Source organism: Scyliorhinus torazame, chromosome 26 (assembly GCF_047496885.1).
Source record: "Scyliorhinus torazame isolate Kashiwa2021f chromosome 26, sScyTor2.1, whole genome shotgun sequence".
Taxonomy (NCBI): domain Eukaryota; kingdom Metazoa; phylum Chordata; class Chondrichthyes; order Carcharhiniformes; family Scyliorhinidae; genus Scyliorhinus; species Scyliorhinus torazame.
The window spans coordinates 3,744,306-3,763,426 of NC_092732.1; the positions used below are offsets into that span (position 1 = coordinate 3,744,306).

Sequence of the window (19,121 nt, forward strand, 5' to 3'; positions counted from 1 at the left end):
GTAGAGGGGGCTTTACTCTGTATCTAACCCCGTGCTGTACCTGTCCTGGGAGTGTTTGATGGGGACAGTGTAGAGGGAGCTTTACTCTCTATCTAACCCTGTGCTGTACCTGTCCTGGGAGTGTTTAATGGGGACAGTGTAGAGGGAGCTTTACTCTGTATCTATCTCGGTGCTGTGCCTGTCCTGGGAGTGTTTAATGGGGACAGTGTAGAGGGAGCTTTACTCTGTATCTAATCCCGTGCTGTACCTGTCCTGGGAGTGTTTGATGGGGACAGTGTAGAGGGAGCTTTACTCTGTATCTAACCCCGTGCTGTGTCTGTCCTGGGAGTGTTTAATGGGGACAGTGTAGAGGGAGCTTTTCTCTGTATCTAATCTCGTGCTGTACCTGTCCTGGGAGTGTTTGATGGGGACAGTGTAGAGGGAGCTTTACTCTGTATCTAATCCCGTGCTGTACCTGTCCTGGGAGTGTTTGATGGGGACAGTGTAGAGGGAGCTTTACTCTGTATCTAACCCCGTGCTGTACCTGTCCTGGGAGTGTTTGATGGGGTCAGTGTAGAGGGAGCTTTACTCTATATCTAACCCCGTGCTGTACCTGTCCTGTGAGTGTTTCATGGGGTCAGTGTAGAGGGAGCTTTACTCTGTATCTAACCCCGTGCTGTACCTGTCCTGGGAGTGTTTGATGGGTACAGTGTAGAGGGAGCTTTACTCTGTATCTTATCCCGTGCTGTACCTGTCCTGGGAGTTTTTGATGGGGACAGTGTGGAGGGAGCTTTACTCTGTATCTAACCCCGTGCTGTAGCTGTCCTGGGAGTGTTTGATGGGTACAGTGTAGAGGGAGCTTAACTCTGTATCTTATCCCGTGCTGTACCTGTCCTGGGAGTGTTTGATGGGGACAGTGTAGAGGGAGTTTTACTCTGTATCTAACCCCGTGCTGTACCTGTCCTGGGAGTGTTTGATGGGGTCAGTGTAGAGGGAGCTTTACTCTGTATCTAACCCCGTGCTGTACCTGTCCTGGGAGTGTTTGATGGGGTCAGTGTAGAGGGAGCTTTACTCTGAATCTAACCCCATGCTGTACCTGTCCTTGGAGTGTTTGATGGGGACAGTGTAGAGGGAGCTTAACTCTGTATCTAACCCCGTGCTGTACATGTCCTGGGAGTGTTTGATGGGGACAGTGTAGAGGGAGCTTTACTCTGTATCTAATCCCGTGCTGTACCTGTCCTGGGAGTGTTTGATGGGGACAGTGTAGAGGGAGCTTTATTCTGTATCTAACCCCGTGCTGTACCTGTCCTGGGAGTGTTTGATGGGGACAGTGTAGAGGGAGCTTTACTCTGTATCTAATCCCGTGCTGTACCTGTCCTGGGAGTGTTTGATGGGGACAGTGTAGAGGGAGCTTTACTCTGTATCTAACCCCGTGCTGTACCTGTCCTGGGAGTGTTTGATGGGGACAGTGTAGAGGGAGCTTTACTATGCATGTAACCCCATGCTGTACCTGTCCTGGGAGTGTTTGATGGGGACAGTGTAGAGGGAGCTTTACTCTGTATCTAACCCCGTGCTGTACCTGTCCTGGGAGTGTTTGATGGGGACAGTGTAGAGGGAGCTTTACCCTGTATCTAACCCCGTGCTGTACCTGTCCTGGGAGTGTTTGATGGGGACAGTGTAGAGGGAGCTTTACTCTGTATCTAATCCCGTGCTGTACCTGTCTGGGAGTGTTCGATGGGGACAGTGTCGAGGGAGCTTTACTCTGTATCTAACCCCATGCTGTACCTGTCCTGGGAGTGTTTGATGGGGACAGTGTAGAGGGAGCTTTACTCTGTATCTAACCCCGTGCTGTACCTGTCCTGGGAGTGTTTGATGGTGACAGTGTCGAGGGAGCTTTACTCTGTATCTAACCCCATGCTGTACCTGTCCTGGGAGTGTTTGATGGGGACAGTGTAGAGGGAGCTTTACTCTGTATCTAACCCCATGCTGTCCCTGTCCTGGGAGTATTTGATGAGGACAGTGTCGAGGGAGCTTTACTCTGTATCTAACCCCATGCTGTCCCTGTCCTGGGAGTGTTTGATGGGGACAGTGTAGAGGGAGCTTTACTCTGTATCAAACCCCGTGCTGTCCCTGTCCTGGGAGTGTTTGATGGGGACAGTGTAGAGGGAGCTTTACTCTGTATCTAACCCCGTGCTGTACCTGTCCTGGGAGTGTTTGATGGGGACAGTGTAGAGGGAGCTTTACTCTGTATCTAACCCCGTGCTGTACCTGTCCTGGGAGTGTTTGATGGGGACACTGTAGAGGGAGCTTTACTCTGTATCTAACCCCGTGCTGTACCTGTCCTGGGAGTGTTTGATGGGGACAGTGTAGAGGGAGCTTTACTCTGTATCTAACCCCGTGCTGTACCTGTCCTGGGAGTGTTTGATGGGGGACAGTGTAGAGGGAGCTTTACTCTGTATCTAACCCCGTGCTGTACCTGTCCTGGGAGCGTTTGATGGGGACAGTGTCGAGGGAGCTTTACTCTGTATCTAACCCCGTGCTGTACCTGTCCTGGGAGCGTTTGATGGGGACAGTGTAGAGGGAGCTTTACTCTGTATCAAACCCTGTGCTGTACCTGTCCTGGGAGTGTTTGATGGGGACAGTGTAGTGGGAGCTTTACCCTGTATCTAACCCCGTGCTGTACCTGTCCTGGGAGTGTTTGATGGGGACAGTGTAGAGGGAGCTTTACACTGTATCTTACCCCGTGCTGTACCTGTACTGGGAGTGTTTGATGGGGACAGTGTAGAGGGAGCTTTACTCTGTATCTAACCCCATGCTGTACCTGTCCTGGGAGTGTTTGATGGGGACAGTGTAGAGGGAGCTTTACTCTGTATCTAACCCCATGCTGTACCTGTCCTGGGAGTGTTTGATGGGGACAGTGTAGAGGGAGCTTTACTCTGTATCTAACCCCGTGCTGTACCTGTCCTGGGAGTGTTTGATGCGGACAGTGTAGAGGGAGCTTTACTCTGTATCTAACCCCGTTGCTGTACCTGTCCTGGGAGTGTTTGATGGAGACAGTGTAGAGGGAGCTTTACTCTGTATCTAACCCTGTGCTGTCCCTGTCCTGGGAGTGTTTGATGGAGACAGTGTAGAGGGAGCTTTACTCTGTATCTAACCCCGTGCTGTACCTGTCCTGGGAGTGTTTGATGGAGACAGTGTAGAGGGAGCTTTACTCTGTATCTAACCCTGTGCTGTCCCTGTCCTGGGAGTGTTTGATGGAGACAGTGTAGAGGGAGCTTTACTCTGTATCTAACCCCACTGCTGTACCTGTCCTGGGAGTGTTTGATGGAGACAGTGTAGAGGGAGCTTTACTCTGTATCTAACCCCGTTGCTGTACCTGTCCTGGGAGTGTTTGATGGAGACAGTGTAGAGGGAGCTTTACTCTGTATCTAACCCTGTGCTGTACCTGTCCTGGGAGTGTTTGATGGGGACAGTGTAGAGGGAGCTTTACTCTGTATCTAACCCTGTGCTGTCCCTGTCCTGGGAGTGTTTGATGGAGACAGTGTAGAGGGAGCTTTACTCTGTATCTAACCCCGTTGCTGTACCTGTCCTGGGAGTGTTTGATGGAGACAGTGTAGAGGGAGCTTTACTCTGTATCTAACCCCGTTGCTGTACCTGTCCTGGGAGTGTTTGATGGAGACAGTGTAGAGGGAGCTTTCCTCTGTATCTAACCCTGTGCTGTCCCTGTCCTGGGAGTGTTTGATGGGGACAGTGTAGATGGAGCTTTACTCTGTATCTAACCCCGTGCTGTACCTGTCCTGGGAGTGTTTGATGGGGACAGTGTAGATGGAGCTTTACTCTGTATCTTACCCCGTGCTGTCCCTGTCCTGGGAGTGTTTGATGGAGACAGTGTAGAGGGAGCTTTACTCTGTATCTAACCCTGTGCTGTCCCTGTCCTGGGAGTGTTTGATGGGGACAGTGTAGAGGGAGCTTTACTCTGTATCTAACCCCGTGCTGTACCTGTCCTGGGAGCGTTTGATGGAGACAGTGTAGAGGGAGCTTCACCCTGCATCTAACCCCGTGCTGTACCTGTCCTGGGAGTGTTTGATGGAGACAGTGTAGAGGGAGCTTTACTCTGTATCTAACCCTGTGCTGTCCCTGTCCTGGGTGTGTATGATGGGGGCAGTGTAGAGGGAGCTTTACTCTGTATCTAACCCCGTTGCTGTACCTGTCCTGGGAGTGTTTGATGGAGACAGTGTAGAGGGAGCTTTACTCTGTATCTAACCCAGAGCTGTCCCTGTCCTGGGTGTGTATGATGGGGGCAGTGTAGAGGAATCTTTACTCTGTATCTAACCCCGTGCTGTACCTGTCCTGGGAGTGTTTGATGGGGACAGTGTAGATGGAGCTTTACTCTGTATCTTACCCCGTGCTGTCCCTGTCCTGGGAGTGTTTGATGGAGACAGTGTAGAGGGAGCTTTACTCTGTATCTAACCCTGTGCTGTCCCTGTCCTGGGTGTGTATGATGGGGGCAGTGTAGAGGGAGCTTTACTCTGTATCTAACCCCGTGCTGTACCTGTCCTGGGAGTGTTTGATGAGGACAGTGTCGAGGGAGCTTTACTCTGTATCTAACCCTGTGCTGTCCCTGTCCTGGGTGTGTATGATGGGGGCAGTGTAGAGGGAGCTTTACTCTGTATCTAACCCCGTGCTGTACCTGTCCTGGGAGTGTTTGATGGGGACAGTGTCGAGGGAGCTTTACTCTGTATCTAACCCCGTGCTGTACCTGTCCTGGGAGTGTTTGATGGGGACAGTGTAGAGGGAGCTTTACTCTGTATCTAACCCCGTGCTGTACCTGTCCTGGGAGTGTTTGATGAGGACAGTGTCGAGGGAGCTTTACTCTGTATCTAACCCCGTGCTGTACCTGTCCTGGGAGTGTTTGATGAGGACAGTGTCGAGGGAGCTTTACTCTGTATCTAACCCCGTGCTGTACCTGTCCTGGGAGTGTTTGATGGGGACAGTGTAGAGGGAGCTTTACTCTGTATCTAAACCCGTGCTGTACCTGTCCTGGGAGTGTTTGATGGGAACAGTGTAGAGGGAGCTTTACTCTGTATCTAACCCCGTGCTGTACCTGTCCTGGGAGTGTTTGTTGGGGACAGTGTAGAGGGAGCTTTACTCTGTATCTAACCCCGTGCTGTACCTGTCCTGGGAGTGTTTGATGAGGACAGTGTCGAGGGAGCTTTACTCTGTATCTAACCCCGTGCTGTACCTGTCCTGGGAGTGTTTGATGAGGACAGTGTCGAGGGAGCTTTACTCTGTATCTAACCCCGTGCTGTACCTGTCCTGGGAGTGTTTGATGGGGACAGTGTAGAGGGAGCTTTACTCTGTATCTAAACCCGTGCTGTACCTGTCCTGGGAGTGTTTGATGGGAACAGTGTAGAGGGAGCTTTACTCTGTATCTAACCCCGTGCTGTACCTGTCCTGGGAGTGTTTGTTGGGGACAGTGTAGAGGGAGCTTTACTCTGTATCTAACCCCGTGCTGTACCTGTCCTAGGAGTGTTTGATGGAGACAGTGTAGAGGGAGCTTTACTCTGTATCTAACGCCGTGCTGTACCTGTCCTGGGAGTGTTTGATGGGGACAGTGTAGAGGGAGCTTTACTCTGTATCTAACCCCGTGCTGTACCTGTCCTGGGAGTGTTTGATGGGAACAGTGTAGAGGGAGCTTTACTCTGTATCTAACCCCGTGCTGTACCTGTCCTGGGAGTGTTTGATGCGGACAGTGTCGAGGGAGCTTTACTCTGTATCTAACCCCGTGCTGTACCTGTCCTGGGAGTGTTTGATGGGGACAGTGTAGAGGGAGCTTTACTCTGTATCTAACCCCGTGCTGTACCTGTCCTGGGAGTGTTTGATGGGGACAGTGTAGAGGGAGCTTTACTCTGTATCTAACCCCGTGCTGTACCTGTCCTGGGAGTGTTTGATGAGGACAGTGTCGAGGGAGCTTTACTCTGTATCTAACCCCGTGCTGTACCTGTCCTGGGAGTGTTTGATGAGGACAGTGTCGAGGGAGCTTTACTCTGTATCTAACCCCGTGCTGTACCTGTCCTGGGAGTGTTTGATGGGGACAGTGTAGAGGGAGCTTTACTCTGTATCTAAACCCGTGCTGTACCTGTCCTGGGAGTGTTTGATGGGAACAGTGTAGAGGGAGCTTTACTCTGTATCTAACCCCGTGCTGTACCTGTCCTGGGAGTGTTTGTTGGGGACAGTGTAGAGGGAGCTTTACTCTGTATCTAACCCCGTGCTGTACCTGTCCTAGGAGTGTTTGATGGAGACAGTGTAGAGGGAGCTTTACTCTGTATCTAACGCCGTGCTGTACCTGTCCTGGGAGTGTTTGATGGGGACAGTGTAGAGGGAGCTTTACTCTGTATCTAACCCCGTGCTGTACCTGTCCTGGGAGTGTTTGATGGGAACAGTGTAGAGGGAGCTTTACTCTGTATCTAACCCCGTGCTGTACCTGTCCTGGGAGTGTTTGATGCGGACAGTGTCGAGGGAGCTTTACTCTGTATCTAACCCCGTGCTGTACCTGTCCTGGGAGTGTTTGATGGGGACAGTGTAGATGGAGCTTTACTCTGTATCTAACCCCGTGCTGTACCTGTCCTGGGAGTGTTTGATGGGAACACTGTAGAGGGAGCTTTACTCTGTATCTAACCCCGTGCTGTACCTGTCCTGGGAGTGTTTGATGGAGACAGTGTAGAGGGAGCTTTACTCTGTATCTAACCCCGTGCTGTACCTGTCCTGGGAGTGTTTGATGGAGACAGTGTAGAGGGAGCTTTACTCTGTATCTAACCCCGTGCTGTACCTGTCCTGGGAGTGTTTGATGGGGACAGTGTAGAGGGAGCTTTACTCTGTATCTAACCCCGTGCTGTACCTGTCCTGGGAGTGTTTGATGGGGAAATTGTAGAGGGAGCTTTACTCTGTATCTAACCCCGTGCTGTACCTGTCCTGGGAGTGTTTGATGGGGACAGTGTAGAAGGAGCTTTACTCTGTATCTAACCCCGTGCTGTACCTGTCCTGCGAGTGTTTGATGGGGACAGTGTAGAGGGAGCTTTACTCTGTATCTAACCCCGTGCTGTACCTGTCCTGGGAGTGTTTGATGGGGACAGTGTAGAGGGAGCTTTACTCTGTATCGAACCCCGTGCTGTACCTGTCCTGGGAGTGTTTGATGGACACAGTGCAGAGGGAGCTTTACTCTGTATCTAACCCCGTGCTGTTACTATTCTGGGAGTGTTTGATGGGGACAGTGTTGAGGGAGCTTTACTCTGTATCTAACCCCGGGCTGTACCTGTCCTGCGAGTGTTTGATGGGGACAGTGTAGAGGGAGCTTTACTCTGTATCTAACCCCGTGCTGTACCTGTCCTGGGAGTGTTTGATGGTGACAGTGTCGAGGGAGCTTTACTCTGTATCTAACCACGTGCTGTACCTGTCCTGGGAGTGTTTGATGGGGACAGTGTAGAGGGAGCTTTACTCTGTATCTAACCCCATGCTGTACCTGTCCTGGGAGTGTTTGATGGGGACAGTGTAGAGGGAGCTTTACTCTGTATCTAACCCCGGGCTGTACCTGTCCTGGGAGTGTTTGATGGGGACAGTGTAGAGGGAGCTTTACTCTGTATCTACCCCCATGCTGTACCTGTCCTGGGAGTGTTTGATGGGGACAGTGTAGAGGGAGCTTTACTCTGTATCTAACCCCGTGCTGTACCTGTCCTGGGAGTGTTTGATGGGGACAGTGTAGAGGGAGTTTTACTCTGTATCTAACCCCGTGCTGTACCTGTCCTGCGGTTGTCTGTTGGGGACGGTTAATTCTGACAGTACTGATGTTCACCCCTCCCCGTGCAGTGGACACTTTGGGATAGTGAGGAAATGCTACTCCAAGACCACCCGAGACCCCTTCGCAGCAAAGTTCATCAAACTGAGAAAGACGAAGACGAGTCGCTGGGGCCTGGAACGGGAGCAGATTGACCGCGAGGTGGCCATCCTGTGGGAAGTTCAACATCCCAACGTGATTGCTCTGTGCGATGTGTTCGAGAGCAGAACGGACATCGTCCTGATCCTGGAGCTGTGAGTAAACGTGGGGAGGGGTGTGGGGTATATCAGTGTGTTACAGTGAGGGGTGTGGGGTATATCAGAGTGTTACAGTGAGGGGTGTGGGATATATCAGAGTGTTACAGTGAGGGGTGTGGGGTATATCAGAGTGTTACAGTGAGGGGTGTGGTATATCAGAGTGTTACAGTGAGGGGTGTGGAGTATATCAGAGTGTTACAGTGAGGGGTGTGGGTATATCAGAGTGTTACAGTGAGGGTGTGTGGGGTATATCAGAGTGTTACAGTGAGGGGTGTGGGGTATATCAGAGTGTTACAGTGAGGGGTGTGGGGTATATCAGAGTGTTACAGTGAGGGGTGTGGGGTATATCAGTGTTACAGTGAGGGGTGTGGGGTATATCAGAGTGTTACAGTGAGGGGTGTGGGACATATCAGAGTGTTACAGTGAGGGGTGTGGGGTGTATCAGAGTGTTACAGTGAGGGGTGTGGGGTATATCAGAGTGTTACAGTGAGGGGTGTGGGGTATATCAGTGTTACAGTGAGGGGTGTGGGGTATATCAGAGTGTTACAGTGAGGGGTGTGGGGTATATCAGTGTTACAGTGAGGGGTGTGGGATATATCAGAGTGTTACAGTGAGGGGTGTGGGGTATATCAGAGTGTTACAGTGAGGGGTGTGGGGTATATCAGAGTGTTACAGTGAGGGGTGTGGGGTATATCAGAGTGTTACAGTGAGGGGTGTGGGGTATATCAGTGTTACAGTGAGGGGTGTGGGGTATTTCAGAGTGTTACAGTGAGGGGTGTGGGGTATATCAGTGTTACAGTGAGGGGTGTGGGATATATCAGTGTTACAGTGAGGGGTGTGGGGTATGTCAGAGTGTTACAGTGAGGGGTGTGTGGGATATATCAGAGTGTTACAGTGAGGGGTGTGGGGTATGTCAGAGTGTTACAGTGAGGGGTGTGGGGTATATCAGTGTTACAGTGAGGGGTGTGGGGTATATCAGAGTGTTACAGTGAGGGGTGTGGGGATATATCAGAGTGTTACAGTGAGGGGTGTGGGATATATCAGAGTGTTACAGTGAGGGGTGTGGGGTATATCAGAGTTACAGTGAGGGGTGTGGGTTATATCAGTGTTACAGTGAGGGGTGTGGGGTATATCAGAGTGTTACAGTGAGGGGTGTGGGATATATCAGAGTGTTACAGTGAGGGGTGTGGGGTATATCAGAGTTACAGTGAGGGGTGTGGGTTATATCAGTGTTACAGTGAGGGGTGTGGGTATATCAGAGTATTACAGTGAGGGGTGTGGGATATATCAGAGTGTTACAGTGAGGGGTGTGGGGTATATCAGAGTGTTACAGTGAGGGGTGTGGGATATATCAGAGTGTTACAGTGAGGGGTGTGGGGTATATCGGAGTGTTACAGTGAGGGGTGTGGGATATATCAGTGTTACAGTGAGGGGTGTGGGATATATCAGTGTTACAGTGAGGGGTGTGGGATATATCAGAGTGTTACAGTGAGGGGTGTGGGGTATATCAGAGTGTTACAGTGAGGGGTGTGGGATATATCAGAGTGTTACAGTGAGGGGTGTGGGGTATATCAGTGTTACAGTGAGGGGTGTGGGGTATATCGGAGTGTTACAGTGAGCGGTGTGGGATATATCAGTGTTACAGTGAGGGGTGTGGGATATATCAGAGTGTTACAGTGAGGGGTGTGGGGTATATCAGAGTCTTACAGTGAGGGGTGTGGGATATATCAGGGTGTTACAGTGAGGGGTGTGGGTATATCAGAGTGTTACAGTGAGGGGTGTGGGGTATATCAGAGTGTTACAGTGAGGGGTGTGGGGTATATCAGTGTTACAGTGAGGGGTGTGGGGTATATCAGAGTGTTACAGTGAGGGGTGTGGGGTATATCAGAGTCTTACAGTGAGGGGTGTGGGGTATATCAGTGTTACAGTGAGGGGTGTGGGGTATATCAGAGTGTTACAGTGAGGGGTGTGGGATATATCAGAGTGTTACAGTGAGGGGTGTGGGGTATATCGGAGTGTTACAGTGAGGGGTGTGGGGTATATCGGAGTGTTACAGTGAGCGGTGTGGGATATATCAGTGTTACAGTGAGGGGTGTGGGATATATCAGAGTGTTACAGTGAGGGGTGTGGGTATATCAGAGTGTTACAGTGAGGGGTGTGGGGTATTTCAGAGTGTCACAGTGAGGGGTGTGGGGTATATCAGAGTGTTACAGTGAGGGGTGTGGGGCATATCAGAGTGTTACAGTGAGGGGTGTGGGGTATATCAGAGTGTTACAGTGAGGGGTGTGGGATATATCAGAGTGTTACAGTGAGGGGTGTGGGGTATATCAGTGTTACAGTGAGGGGTGTGGGGATATATCAGTGTTACAGTGAGGGGTGTGGGATATATCAGAGTGTTACAGTGAGTGGTGTGGGTTACATCAGAGTGTTACAGTGAGGGGTATCGGGTATATCAAAGTGTTACAGTGAGGGGTGTGGGGTATATCAGTGTTACAGTGAGGGGTGTGGGGTATATCAGAGTGTTACAGTGAGGGGTGTGGGATATATCAGTGTGTTACAGTGAGAGGTGTGGGATATATCAGTGTGTTACAGTGAGGGGTGTGGGGTATATCAGAGTGTTACAGTGAGGGGTGTGGGGTATATCAGAGTGTCACAGTGAGGTGTGTGGGTTATATCAGTGTTACAGTGAGGGGTGTGGGTATATATCAGTGTGTTACAGTGAGGGGTGTGGAGTATATCAGAGTGTCACAGTGAGGTGTGTGGGATATATCAGTGTTACAGTGAGGGGTGTGGGATATATCAGTGTGTTACAGTGAGGGGTGTGGAGTATATCAGAGTGTTACAGTGAGGGGTGTGGGGTATATCAGAGTGTTACAGTGAGAGGTGTGGGGTATATCAGAGTGTTACAGTGAGGGGTGTGGGTTATATCAGAGTGTTACAGTGAGGGGTATCGGGTATATCAAAGTGTTACAGTGAGGGGTGTGGGGTATATCAGTGTTACAGTGAGGGGTGTGGGGTATATCAGAGTGTTACAGTGAGGGGTGTGGGATATATCAGTGTGTTACAGTGAGGGGTATCGGGTATATCAAAGTGTTACAGTGAGGGGTGTGGGGTATATCAGTGTTACAGTGAGGGGTGTGGGGTATATCAGAGTGTTACAGTGAGGGGTGTGGGATATATCAGTGTGTTACAGTGAGAGGTGTGGGATATATCAGTGTGTTACAGTGAGGGGTGTGGGGTACATCAGAGTGTTACAGTGAGGGGTGTGGGGTATATCAGAGTGTCACAGTGAGGTGTGTGGGTTATATCAGTGTTACAGTGAGGGGTGTGGGTATATATCAGTGTGTTACAGTGAGGGGTGTGGAGTATATCAGAGTGTCACAGTGAGGTGTGTGGGATATATCAGTGTTACAGTGAGGGGTGTGGGATATATCAGTGTGTTACAGTGAGGGGTGTGGAGTATATCAGAGTGTTACAGTGAGGGGTGTGGGGTATATCAGAGTGTTACAGTGAGAGGTGTGGGGTATATCAGAGTGTTACAGTGAGGGGTGTGGGTTATATCAGAGTGTTACAGTGAGGGGTGTGGGGTATATCAGTGTTACAGTGAGGGGTGTGGGGTATATCAGTGTTATAGTGAGGGGTGTGGTATATCAGTGTGTTACAGTGAGGGGTGTGGGATATATCAGAGTGTTACAGTGAGGGGTGTGGGGTATATCAGAGTGTTACAGTGAGGGGTGTGGGGTATATCAGTGTGTTACAGTGAGGGGTGTGGGATATATCAGTGTGTTACAGTGAGGGGTGTGGGGTATATCAGAGTGTTACAGTGAGAGGTGTGGGGTATATCAGTGTGTTACAGTGAGGGGTGTGGGGTATATCAGAGTGTTACAGTGAGGGGTGTGGGATATATCAGAGTGTTACAGTGAGTGGTGTGGGGTACATCAGAGTGTTGCAGTGAGGGGTGTCGGGTATATCAGAGTGTTACAGTGAGGGGTGTGGGGTATATCAGTGTTACAGTGAGGGGTGTGGGGTATATCAGAGTGTTACAGTGAGGGGTGTGGGATATATCAGTGTGTTACAGTGAGGGGTGTGGGGTATATCAGTGTTACAGTGAGGGGTATGGGGTATATCAGAGTGTTACAGTGAGGGGTGTGGGGTATATCAGAGTGTTACAGTGAGGGGTGTGGGGTATATCAGAGTGTCACAGTGAGGTGTGTGGGGTATATCAGTGTTACAGTGAGGGGTGTGGGGTATACCAGTGTTACAGTGAGAGGTGTGGGATATATCAGTGTGTTACAGTGAGGGGTGTGGGGTATATCAGTGTTACAGTGAGGGGTATGGGGTATATCAGAGTGTTACAGTGAGGGGTGTGGGGTATATCAGAGTGTTACAGTGAGGGGTGTGGGGTATATCAGAGTGTCACAGTGAGGTGTGTGGGGTATATCAGTGTTACAGTGAGGGGTGTGGGGTATATCAGTGTTACAGTGAGAGGTGTGGGATATATCAGTGTGTTACAGTGAGGGGTGTGGGGTATATCAGAGTGTTACAGTGAGGGGTGTGGGGTATATCAGAGTGTTACAGTGAGGGGTGTGGGGTATATCAGTGTTACAGTGAGGGGTGTGGGGTATATCAGTGTTACAGTGAGGGGGTGGGATATATCAGAGGGTTACAGTGAGTGGTGTGGGATATATCAGAGTGTTACAGTGAGTGGTGTGGGGTATATCAGAGTGTTACAGTGAGGGGTGTCGGGTATATCAGAGTGTTACATTGAGGGATGTGGGGTATATCAGTGTTACAGCGAGGGTTGTGGGCTATATCAGAGTGTTACAGTGAGGGGTGTGGGATATATCAGAGTGTTACAGTGAGGGGTGTGGGGTATATCAGTGTTACAGTGAGGGGTGTGGGTTATATCAGTGTTACAGTGAGGGGTGTGGGGATATATCAGTGTTACAGTGAGGAGTGTGGGATATATCAGAGTGTTACAGTGAGTGGTGTGGGGTACATCAGAGTGTTACAGTGAGGGGTGTCGGGTATATCAGAGTGTTACAGTGAGGGGTGTGGGGTATATCAGTGTTACAGTGAGGGGTGTGGGGTATATCAGAGTGTTACAGTGAGGGGTGTGGGATATATCAGAGTGTTACAGTGAGGGGTGTGGGGTATATCAGTGTTACAGTGAGGGGTGTCGGGTATATCAGTGTTAGAGTGAGGGGTGTGGGGTATGTCAGAGTGTTACAGTGCGAGGTGTGGGATATATCACTATTACAGTGAGGGGTGTGGGGTATATCAGTGTTACAGGTAGGAGTGTGGGATATATCAGAGTGTTACAGTGAGGGGTGTGGGATATATCACTGTTACAGTGAGGGGTGTGGGATATATCAGAGTGTTACCGTCAGGGGTGTGCGGTATATCAGTGTTATGGTGAGGGGTGTGGGGTATATCAGAGTGTTACAGTGAGGGGTGTGGGATATATCAGAGTGTTACAGTGAGGAGTGTGGGGTATATCAGAATGTTACAGTGAGGGGTGTGGGGTATATCAGTGTTACAGTGAGGGGTATGGGGTATATCAGAGTGTTACAGTGAGGGGTGTGGGATATATCAGAGTGTTACAGTGAGGGGTGTGGGGTATATCAGTGTTACAGTGAGGTGTATGGGTATATCAGAGTGTTACAGTGAGGGGTGTGGGGTATATCAGTGTTACAGTGAGGGGTGTGGGGTATAGCAGAGTGTTACAGCGAGGGGTGTGGGGTATATCAGAGTGTTACAGTCAGGGGTGTGGGATACATCAGAGTGTTACAGTCAGGGGTGTGGGGTATATCAGAGTGTTACAGTGAGGGGTGTGGTGTATATCAGAGTGTTACAGTGTGGGGTGTGGGGTATATCCGTGTTATGGTGAGGGGTGTGGGGTATATCAGAGTGTTACAGTGAGGGGTGTGGGGTATATCAGAGTGTTACAGTGAGGGGTGTAGGGTATATCAGAGTGTTACAGTGAGGGGTGTGGGATATATCAGAGTGTTACAGTGAGGGGTGTGGGTTATATCAGAGTGTTACAGTGAGGGGTGTGGGGTATATCAGAGTGTTACAGTGAAGGGTGTGGGGTATATCAGAGTGTTACAGTGAGGGGTGTGGGGTATATCAGAGTGTTACAGTGAGGGGTGTGGGGTATATCAGAGTGTTTCAGTGAGGGGTGTGGGGTATATCAGAGTGCTACAGTGAAGGGTGTGGGGTATATCAGAGTGCCACAGTGAGGGGTGTGGGATATATCAGAGTGTTACAGTGAGGGGTGTGGGGTATATCATTGTGTTACAGTGAGGGGTGTGGTGTATATCAGAGTGTTACAGTGAGGGGTATGGGGTATATCAGAGTATTGCAGTGAGGGGTGTGGGGTATATCAGAGTGTTGCAGTGAGGGGTGTGGGGTATATCAGAGTGTTACAGTGATGGGTGTGGGGTATATCAGAGTGTTACAGTGAGGGGTGTGGGGTATATCAGTGTTACAGTGAGGGGTGTGGGGTATATCAGAGTGTTACAGTGAGTGGTGTGGGGTATATCAGAGTTTTACAGTGAGGGGTGTGGGGTATATCAGAGTGTTACAGTGAGGGGTGTGGGGTATATCAGAGTGTTACAGTGAGGGGTGTGGTGCATATCAGAGTGTTACAATGAGGGGTGTGGGGCATATCAGTGTTATAATGAGGGGTGTGGGATATATCAGTGGTACAGTGAGGGGTGTGGGATATATCAGAGTGTTACAGTGAGGGTTGTGGGGTATATCAGAGTGTTACAGTGAGGGGTGTGGGGTATATCAGAGTGTTACAGTGAGGGTTGTGGGGTATATCAGAGTGTTACAGTGAGGGGTGTGGGGTATATCAGAGTGTTACAGTGAGGGGTGTGGGGTATATCAGAGTGTTACAGTGAGGGGTGTGGGGTATATCAGAGTGTTACAGTGAGGGGTGTGGGGTATATCACAGTGTTACAGTGAGGTGTGTGGGGTATGTCCGTGTTACAGTGAGGGGTGTGGGGATATATCAGTGTTACAGTGAGTGGTGTGGGATATATCAGAGTGGTACAGTGAGGGGTGTGGGGTATATCAGTGTTACAGTGAGGGGTGTGGGATATATCAGAGTGTTACAGTGAGGGGTGTGGTGTATATCAGAGTGTTACAGTGAGGGGTTTGGGGTATATCAGAGTGTTACAGTGAGGGGTGTGGGGCATATCAGAGTGTTACAGTGAGGGGAGTGGGGTATATCAGAGTGTTACATTGAGGGGTGTGGTGTATATCAGAGTGTTACAGTGAGGGGTGTGGGGTATATCAGAGTGTTACAGTGAGGGTTGTGGGGCATATCAGTGTTATAATGAGGGGTGTGGGATATATCAGAGTGGTACAGTGAGGGGTGTGGGATATATCAGAGTGGTACAGTGAGGGGTGTGGGGTATATCAGAGTGTTACAGTGAGGGGTGTGGGAAATATCACTGTTACAGTGAGGGGTGTGGGATATATCAGAGTGGTACAGTGAGGGGTGTGGGGTATATCAGTGTTACAGTGAGGGGTGTGGGGTATATCAGTGTGTTACAGTGAGGGGTGTGGGGTATATCAGAGTGTTACAGTGAGGGGTGTGGTGTATATCAGAGTGTTACAGTGAGGAGTGTGGGGTATATCAGGGTGTTACAGTGAGGGGTGTGGGGTATATCAGAGTGTTGCAGTGAGGGGTGTGGGGTATATCAGAGTGTTACAGTGAGGGGTGTGGGGTATATCAGAGTGTTACAGTGAGGGGTGTGGGATATATCAGAGCGTTACAGTGAGGCGTGTGGAGTATATCAGTGTTACAGTGAGGGGTGTGGGGTATATCAGAGTGTTACAGTGAGGGGTGTGGGATATATCAGTGTTACAGTGAGGGGTGTGGGGTATATCAGGGTGTTACAGTGAGGGGTGTGGGGTATATCAGAGTGTTACAGTGAGGGGTGTGGAGTATATCAGTGTGACAGTGAGGGGTGTGGGGTATATCAGAGTGTTACATTGAGGGGTGTGGTGTATATCAGAGTGTTACAGTGAGGGGTGTGGGGTATATCAGAGTGTTACAGTGAGGGGTGTGGGGTATATCAGGGTGTTACAGTGAGGGGTGTGGGGTATATCAGAGTGTTACAGTGAGGCGTGTGGAGTATATCAGTGTGACAGTGAGGGATGTGGGGTATATCAGTGTGACAGTGAGGGGTGTGGGGTATATCAGAGTGTCACAGTGAGGGGTGTGGAGTATATCAGTGTGACAGTGAGGGGTGTGGGGTATATCAGAGTGTTACATTGAGGGGTGTGGTGTATATCAGAGTGTTACAGTGAGGGGTGTGGGGTATATCAGAGTGTTACAGTGAGGGGTGTGGGATATATCAGAGTGGTACAGTGAGGGGTGTGGGATATATCAGAGTGGTACATTGAGGGGTGTGGGGTATATCAGAGTGTTACAGTGAGGGGTGTGGGAAATATCACTGTTACAGTGAGGGGTGTGGGATATATCAGAGTGGTACAGTGAGGGGTGTGGGGTATATCAGTGTTACAGTGAGGGGTGTGGGGTATATCAGTGTGTTACAGTGAGGGGTGTGGGGTATATCAGAGTGTTACAGTGAGGGGTGTGGTGTATATCAGAGTGTTACAGTGAGGGGTGTGGGATATATCAGAGTGTTACAGTGAGGGGTGTCGGGTATATCAGAGTGTTACAGTGAGGGGTGTGGGATATATCAGAGTGTTGCAGTGAGGGGTGTGGGGTATATCAGAGTGTTACAGTGAGGGGTGTGGGGTATATCAGAGTGTTACAGTGAGGGGTGTGGGATATATCAGAGCGTTACAGTGAGGCGTGTGGAGTATATCAGTGTGACAGTGAGGGATGTGGGGTATATCAGAGTGTTACAGTGAAGGGTGTGGGGTATATCAGAGTGTTACAGTGAGGGGTGTGGGATATATCAGTGTGTTACAGTGAGGGGTATCGGGTATATCAAAGTGTTACAGTGAGGGGTGTGGGGTATATCAGTGTTACAGTGAGGGGTGTGGGGTATATCAGAGTGTTACAGTGAGGGGTGTGGGATATATCAGTGTGTTACAGTGAGAGGTGTGGGATATATCAGTGTGTTACAGTGAGGGGTGTGGGGTATATCAGAGTGTTACAGTGAGGGGTGTGGGGTATATCAGAGTGTCACAGTGAGGTGTGTGGGTTATATCAGTGTTACAGTGAGGGGTGTGGGTATATATCAGTGTGTTACAGTGAGGGGTGTGGAGTATATCAGAGTGTCACAGTGAGGTGTGTGGGATATATCAGTGTTACAGTGAGGGGTGTGGGATATATCAGTGTGTTACAGTGAGGGGTGTGGAGTATATCAGAGTGTTACAGTGAGGGGTGTGGGGTATATCAGAGTGTTACAGTGAGAGGTGTGGGGTATATCAGAGTGTTACAGTGAGGGGTGTGGGTTATATCAGAGTGTTACAGTGAGGGGTGTGGGGTATATCAGTGTTACAGTGAGGGGTGTGGGGTATATCAGTGTTATAGTGAGTGGTGTGGTATATCAGTGTGTTACAGTGAGGGGTGTGGGATATATCAGAGTGTTACAGTGAGGGGTGTGGGGTATATCAGAGTGTTACAGTGAGGGGTGTGGGGTATATCAGTGTGTTACAGTGAGGGGTGTGGGATATATCAGTGTGTTACAGTGAGGGGTGTGGGGTATATCAGAGTGTTACAGTGAGAGGTGTGGGGTATATCAGTGTGTTACAGTGAGGGGTGTGGGGTATATCAGAGTGTTACAGTGAGGGGTGTGGGGTATATCAGAGTGTCACAGTGAGGTGTGTGGGTTATATCAGTGTTACAGTGAGGGGGTGGGATATATCAGTGTGTTACAGTGAGGGGTGTGGGGTATATCAGAGTGTTACAGTGAGGGGTGTGGGATATATCAGAGTGTTACAGTGAGAGGTGTGGGGTATATCAGAGTGTTACAGTGAGGGGTGTGGGATATATCAGAGTGTTACAGTGAGGGGTGTGGGTTATATCAGAGTGTTACAGTGAGGGGTGTGGGGTATATCAGTGTTACAGTGAGGGGTGTGGGGTATATCAGAGTGTTACAGTGAGGGGTGTGGGATATATCAGAGTGTTACAGTGAGTGGTGTGGGGTACATCAGAGTGTTGCAGTGAGGGGTGTCGGGTATATCAGAGTGTTACAGTGAGGGGTGTGGGGTATATCAGTGTTACAGTGAGGGGTGTGGGGTATATCAGAGTGTTACAGTGAGGGGTGTGGGATATATCAGTGTGTTACAGTGAGGGGTGTGGGGTATATCAGTAGTTACAGTGAGGGGTATGGGGTATATCAGAGTGTTACAGTGAGGGGTGTGGGGTATATCAGAGTGTTACAGTGAGGGGTGTGGGGTATATCAGAGTGTCACAGTGAGGTGTGTGGGGTATATCAGTGTTACAGTGAGGGGTGTGGGGTATACCAGTGTTACAGTGAGAGGTGTGGGATATATCAGTGTGTTACAGTGAGGGGTGTGGGGTATATCAGTGTTACAGTGAGGGGTATGGGGTATATCAGAGTGTTACAGTGAGGGGTGTGGGGTATATCAGAGTGTTACAGTGAGGGGTGTGGGGTATATCAGAGTGTCACAGTGAGGTGTGTGGGGTATATCAGTGTTACAGTGAGGGGTGTGGGGTATATCAGTGTTACAGTGAGAGGTGTGGGATATATCAGTGTGTTACAGTGAGGGGTGTGGGGTATATCAGAGTGTTACAGTGAGGGGTGTGGGGTATATCAGAGTGTTACAGTGAGGGGTGTGGGGTATATCAGTGTTACAGTGAGGGGTGTGGGGTATATCAGTGTTACAGTGAGGGGGTGGGATATATCAGAGGGTTACAGTGAGTGGTGTGGGATATATCAGAGTGTTACAGTGAGTGGTGTGGGGTATATCAGAGTGTTACAGTGAGGGGTGTCGGGTATATCAGAGTGTTACATTGAGGGATGTGGGGTATATCAGTGTTACAGCGAGGGTTGTGGGCTATATCAGAGTGTTACAGTGAGGGGTGTGGGATATATCAG

The 19,121-nt window shown here is 49.9% G+C and overlaps 1 long non-coding RNA gene across 1 annotated transcript in view; it reads left to right on the top strand.

Moving 5' to 3' along the window:
* The window catches only part of LOC140403041 (uncharacterized), a 240,312-nt gene extending 232,253 nt beyond the window's left edge, over positions 1 to 8,059 (top strand). The window contains exon 3 of the long non-coding RNA XR_011938218.1: positions 7,843 to 8,059. This is a non-coding gene — a long non-coding RNA (uncharacterized lncRNA). The remainder of the gene's footprint in view (positions 1 to 7,842) is intronic.
* Positions 8,060 to 19,121: the final 11,062 nt, after the last annotated feature.